Source organism: Theropithecus gelada, chromosome 15 (genome assembly GCF_003255815.1).
Source record: "Theropithecus gelada isolate Dixy chromosome 15, Tgel_1.0, whole genome shotgun sequence".
Lineage (NCBI taxonomy): Eukaryota > Metazoa > Chordata > Mammalia > Primates > Cercopithecidae > Theropithecus > Theropithecus gelada.
This window is the reverse complement of record NC_037683.1, coordinates 58587568-58594996: the sequence shown is the minus strand read 5'-3', so window position 1 is coordinate 58594996 and position 7429 is coordinate 58587568.

Sequence of the window (7429 nt, the reverse complement as noted above, 5' to 3'; positions counted from 1 at the left end):
CCCCTTCCAAGAGTTCCAAAGGTCTCATCTCATTACATCATCAGCTCAGAATATAGAATCTTTTCACCTAAATTGGATCCCAATGCAGACGAAGTAGCTAAAGTACAGGTCCTCTTGATATGTGGACCTGTGAAACTAAAAAGACAACCTACCTGCCCTGACACACTCAACATATAATCCCAGGACAGGAACAGTATAACTAATGTGTAAACTTTCTATTACTTTATAAAAAATTACTACAATTTGGCTTCCTAAAATAACTGTCTTAGTCAATTTGTCCTACTACAATAGAATATTATGGACTGGGTGACTTATAAACAATGGAATTTTATTTCTTATAGTTTGGGAGGCGGAGACATCCAAGATTAAGGTGCTAGGAGGTCTAATGTTTGGCAAGGGCCTATTTTCTTATCTAAACATGGCTGTCTTCTCACCGTGTCGTCACATGGTTGAGAGCACAGAGCAAACTCTCTGGGGTCTCTTTTATAAGGGCATTAATTCTGTTTATAGGGGTCTTACTCATTACCTAATTATCTTCCAAAGGCCTCTCCTTTTAATATCATTATACTGGGACTTAAGATTCCAACATATGGATAAGGGGGAAACAGGGGCACAAACAATCAGTCCATAACAATTACACACACATTTATTGTTTCAGTTTCTATAGGTCAGCAATTCAGGTATGACTTAACAGGGTCCTCTACAAACCTGCAATCAAGATGTTGACCAGGGATGAGGCTCAACTGGGGAACTGTCCACTCCAAGCTGACTAAAATATTGGCAGAATTCATTTTCTCACAGCTATATGACATTGGGACTTAATTGTTGCTGGCTAGTAACAGGAGGTCACTGTTGGCTCCTAGAAGCTTCCCACAGTCCCTACCACATGGGCCTCTACTTAGGCAGCATACAATAGCTTACATCTTTAAAGCCAGCTAGAAAACAAGAAAGAACCTTCTAGCAATACAAAATTTTTTAAATGAAATATAATCACAGGGTAATATCACATACATTTGTCATGGTCTACTGGATGGAAGCTACTCACAGGTCCTACTCACACTCTAGGTGGAGATTACATAAGGTATGAACATCCAGGAGGTAGAGATCATGGGACCACCTTAGAGTGTGTTTGCTATATATGCTATAGACATTTCTGTTCAAAAAAGAGAAAAACGGTAGGCCAAGAGAGTCACTGGTTCATAGCAATTCCAAATCCAGCTGGGAAAATATTGGCAGTTCACTTATTAGGGCTCATGGCCTGGGAATAATTCCATTACTTTCAGATCCACCTTATACATACTCAGTTCTGCACCCAATCATAATTTGTCATGAGACATGCATACAGCTGAGTGGTTTTCTTTTCCTTCTTCCTGCCAGTAGAATTTTGGACTCAAATGGAATCATTTTTATATTGTCTATTTTATACTAAGTCCCTTTCAGTCCAAGCCAGCAGCATTTATGCTGATATAATTTTCTCAGAAACCTCATAGGCATCCTACTCATGAGTGTTCATAGCATTACAAAAAAGCCATGTCCACACATCTCTAAGTTTGAAACAATAATTCAAATATAAAGCCAAGAAATTTCACAGACCTCATTTTCATATTAGACATGGGTCCATGTTCTGAGTTAATGGGATAATAAGATGTTGGATTACATGGATGTATCCATGTGTTCACCCATAGTGCCGAACTACTACCCTAAAGGGTAAGTGGCCAGAAGGATTATAAACAAACGCACTTCCAGTTATTATACACAAGTATGTAGAAATATAAATAGAAATATCACACAAAGTCTTGCGTTGTGGCACAGTGAAAATTCGTTCAGTTTGATTTGCAGAATCATCTATTCCTAGTCACTTTCAATTGTGTTTATGATTGGAACAAGGCCAATCTTGGTCACAGGAGGAAAGAGATAACTGTATATACAGTGCTTTATAAGGTTTATCATCAATGACTTTGGCATCACAATATGGTGATGAGATTTGGATCAAGATTTGAAACTGCCTTAGAAAATCTAGAATGAAAAGGTAATCAAAAACGTATTGAAATTTATCAGGTATGAATAAGATGACAGAATAATTCACTTGGGGAAGCAAAGCCAATTGGGAATGAAAATTAGGTTTTCTTCTGTCAGGAATGATCTAATATGATCCTACCTGAAGGCAGGAATTACATTAATCTTTTCCAGTTCTTTGATTCTAAGTTCTAAAAGGAAAGAGAAACCTTCAGGAAAAAAAAAAAAAAAAAAAAAAAAAACTGTGTATGACTTGAGATCTTTCCTGCTTTCTCCTGTGGGCATTTAGTGCTATACATTTCCCTCTAAACACTGCTTTAGGTGTGTCCCAGAGATTCTGATACATTGTGTCTTTGTTCTTATTGGTTTCAAAGAACTTATTTCTGCCTTAATTTCACTATTTACCCAGTAGTCATTCAGGAACAGGTTTTTCAGTTTCCATGTAGTTGTGCGGTTTTGAGTGAGTTTCTTAATTCCGAGTTCTAATTTGATTACACTGTGGTCTGAGATACTGTTTGTTATGATTTCCAATCTTACGCATTTGCTGAGGAGCGTTTTACTTCCTATTCTGTGGTCAGTTTTAGAATAAGTGTGATGTGGTGCAGAGAAGAATGTATATTCTGTTGATTCAGGTTGGAGAGTTCTGTGGATGTCTATTATGTCCGCTTGGTCCAGAACTGAGTTCAAGTCCTGAATATCCTTGTTAATTTTCCATCTCTTTGATCTGTCTAATATTGACAGTGGGGTGTTAAAGTCTCCCAGTTTTATTGTATGGGACTCTAAGTCTCTTTGTAGGTCCCTAAGAACTTGCTTTATGAATCTGGGTATTCCTGTATTGGGTAAATATATATTTAGGATAGTTAGCTCTTCTTGTTGCATTGATCCCTTAACCATTACATAATGCCCTTCTTTGTCTTTTTTGATCTTTGCTGGTTTAAAGTCTGTTTTACCAGAGACTAGGATTGCAACCCCTGCTTTTTTTTTTTTTTTTTTTTTTTTGCTTTCCATTTGCTTGGTGAATATTCCTCCATCCCTTTATTTTGAGCCTACGTGTGTCTTTGAACATAAGATGGGTCTCCTGAATATAGCACACTGATGGGTCTTGACACTTCATCCAATTTGCTTGTCTGTGTTTTTTAACTGGGGCATTCAGCCTGTTTACATTTAAGGTTAATACTGTTATGTGTGAATTTCATCCTGTCATTATGATGCTAGCTGGTTATTTTGTCCGTTAGTTGATGCAGTTTCTTCATAGTGTCAATGGTCTTTACAATTTGGTATGCTTCTGCAGTGGCTGGTACCAGTTTTTCCTTTCCATTTTTAATGCTTCCTTCAGGAGCTCTTGTAAGGCAGGCCTGGTGGTGACAAAATCTCTGAGCATTTGCTTGTCTGTAAAGGATTTTATTTCTCCTTTACTTATGAATCTTAGTTTGGCTGGATATGAAATTTTGGGTTGAAAATTCTTTTCTTTAAGAATGTTGAATATTGACCCCCACTCTCTTCTGGCTTGTAGGGTTTTTGTAGAGAGATCCACTGTTAGTCTGATGGGCTTCCCTTTGTGGGTAACCAGATCTTTCTCTCTAGCTGCCCTTAACATTTTTTCCTTCATTTCAACCTTGGTGAATCTGACGATTATGTGTCTTGGGGCTGCTCTTCTCAAGGAGTATCTTTGTGGTGTTCTCTGTATTTCCTGAATGTGAATGCTGAACTTGAATGACTTTACATTTGTACTGATATAAAACTTTACCAACCTGTTTCAAATGCACAAGTGTTTAAAATGTATTAATAATAATTGTAACTATTCAATTCCTTGAAAAACAATGTCTTGATACAATAGATTAATATGATATATATAAATCAACAATTTATAATGGACCTACACCAACTACTAGCCTATGAAGCAGCCTATATCTCTTCATGCATTTCTAATGTCACAAACTTACCAGAGATGGGGGAAGTGAGGAACCATAACCTGCCAAATATGATCAATGTTCAGTGGTCTATTTTAAATTTTTGTAAACATTTTACAGTCCATAGCAATATTTCTCTTTTCCAATTTATTTTGTATCAAGAGGGCTATCATCCAGATAAATTCAGTTCAGTACAGTTTAAGATGAGTATTTTGAGCACTCTCTGATCCTTGGCCAGGCTCTGGTGAAGACTGTAAGGAGAAGAGAACGGAAGCTCCCTGTCCTGTCCTCAGTTAAATTCCCCATCCTCAGGGAGCTTAAAGGAAAAAATGCTCAGAGCAGTCTTTCCCGAAACATGTTTTTTTTTTTAAATCTCTTTTGCTTCTACTTGTTGCTTTCCAGGAAGAGTTTGCTTCAAAGAAGTTTGGGGAACGTGATATTATTTCCCATCCTTTGATATTCACAGTTCATATTAGCATTTCAAACACTCCGAGAAGTCTAGCACTAAAGAAACATGTTCAATTTTGTTTAAGTCAACATTTACTAACCAGGGCACACTGTTTTGGTGGGATACTTATTGATACACTTTAAAATACTCTCTGCTGCTTTAAAAAATACTTTGAAAATGTACAAGTTTAAATGAGAATACATTCAGGCTTTTACTCAAAACAAGCATAATATCATGACTTATTCCATGCTTAGCATTTGAAACACAATTTAAAATAATTAAAACCGTAAAGAAACAAATTTACAAGAAAAAAACAAACAACCCCATCAAAAAGTGGGCAAAGGATATGAACAGACACTTCTCAAAAGAAGACATTCATACAGCCAACAGACACATGAAAAAATGCTCATCATCACTGGCCATCGGAGAAATGCAAATCAAAACCACAATGAGATACCATCTCACAGCAGTTACAATGGCAATCATTAAAAAACCAGGAAACAACAGGTGCTGGAGAGGACGTGGAGAAATAGGAACACTTTTACACTGTTGGCGGGACTGTAAACTAGTTCAACCATTGTGGAAGACAGTGTGGTGATTCCCCAAGGATCTAGAACTAGAAATACCATTTGACCCAGCCATCCCATTACTGGGTATATACCCAAAGGATTATAAATCGTGCTGCTATAAAGACACATGCACATGTATGTTTATTGCAGCACTATTCACAATAGCAAAGACTTGGAATCAATCCAAATGTCCATCAGTGACAGACTGGATTAAGAAAATGTGGCACATATACACCATGGAATACTATGCAGCCATAAAAAAAAGATGAGTTCGTGTCCTTTGCGAGGACATGGATGCAGCTGGAAACCATCATTCTCAGCAAACTATCACAAGAACAGAAAACCAAACACCACGTGTTCTCACTCATAGGTGGGAATTGAACATTGAGAACACTTGGACACAGGAAGGGGAACATCACACACCGGAGCCTATTGTGGGGAGGGGAGAAGGGGGAGAGATAGCATTAGGAGATATACCTAATGTAAATGTCAAGTTAATGGGTGCAGCACACCAACATGGCACATGTATACATATGTAACAAACCTGCACGTTGTACACATGTACCCTAGAACTTAAAGTATAATAATAGTAATAAAAAAAAGAAATCTAATGATAAACTTGAGTAACACCATTATTGTGGTGTCTCAGTCTGATACTTTTGCATTCACATTAAATTGACTGCTATACTTCAGAATAGCATTTTATTTTTACTATATCTGAATCCATACAATAACAAGTTATATTGTAATGAGACTCTAATATGTCAAGGAATGAGATCAAGGTTCACAGCATATATACTTCAATGTTTAAGTAAATTTCTCATATATAATACTATAAGATCCTCTAAAATCTATATTAAAGTAAAATTAATTTTATGACAACTACATATTAACCAAAAGAAATAAGAAACAAGATAACAATGCATAATCAAATGATTGCTATCTTTCACTGTGCTTTTGGATATTAACTCTTAGTTGGTAATATAAAGATATATTGATATTTTTCTTATGTCAATCAAATACCCAGTTACACATGAGTATAACATCACATCCATGTGTAAAAAATTGCCTTGTCAATCAAATGTCTTATTATACACAGGTCTGACATCAAATTTAAGTATAATAAGATATAAGATTGACAACTAATTATCCAAATGTGAGAAAAATACATTGTCCTTTTTCTTTTCCTTTTTAAATTAGACAGTTCTTAGTTTTTCATTCACTCATTACTAGTCCAATTTGTAACATTTCACTCTTACTACAATGCCTGTCATAATTCCATTTAATTTTTTGTGCCATTGTTCTTTTATTGACATGTAAAGGCATGTGATCTACATATACTGATGATTATATGGTACTAATTAAAAGGTCAAATATCAGAGGATATATAGCCATATCAATAAAATTTTTAAAATTAGAAAGTAAGTGCTTCACAGATTATCCTGAATAACACAAACAAAAATAGAATCCCCAAAGAATATACAAAGTTTCTATTTTTGACATTTATCAATAAAACCCATAGCAGTTGTGTATGCCAACCAATGCCACAAAACTTTCAGATTTACTCTCCTTATCTCCCAGGATCTAAGGCACTCCTGGGCCTAGCAGTATGTATCCAGTCTGCAGTGGAATTTAGTGCCTTATGGCTTAAAACTGCCCTAGAAGTAAGACCTAGCAAAAGCAACACCTGAGTAGTCACACCAGTTAAAACATTATGTGATTATAAGCTACCAGTGATAGGTCTTTAGGACTACATATTTTTGGACGAAGTTAAGTCAGCTGGGAAGAGACCAAAACTGCCCCATTACTTTGGTCATAATACATCAAAATATGTAGGTATGTCTACATACTTTCCTAGGGCTTGCGGGCAGCCACCAGAAGTTTTTCTGAAGCCACAGGTATTAAGTTATATCAGTCCAATGTCATGGATATAGAACTAAATCAGGGCAGTTTAATTCAAATAAAATATATTGAGCTCCTCCTAAAGTAAAGCATAGTGCTAAGTTAAAGAAGGTGAAAACAACAGTTGGCAATATAACGTCCTTGACTTTAAAATGTTTATTGCAGGAGGAGGTTTGGGCAAGAGATGAGGTAATTCTAAAACAAAGCAAAACCTTACATTTGTTTTAAGGTGGGCCCACAAATATCATGAAGGATTAAAGGAGGAAGAGTCCATATTTATGGCATATCATGAATTAAAACATAATTTAGATTCAGAAAAAAGAGAAGACAAAAGATCATGGAGAAGTTCAACTATACTGAAATTGGGGGAAGTTCAACTTACTTACAGGAGTTGAAAAAGTAAGAAAGTTGCTAGGCCTTTTTAAAGAAGCTGAATGAAATCCGAAAGTCATGTACCAAGTTGATTAGATATTCAATAATAAGGATTTTTTTAATTGGTCAGTTTTAGTCTGTTTTGTTTAGGGCAAAGAGAAGAAGCAGAAAGGCCACCTGGGAAACTATTGAACTATTCTCAGCAAATCATA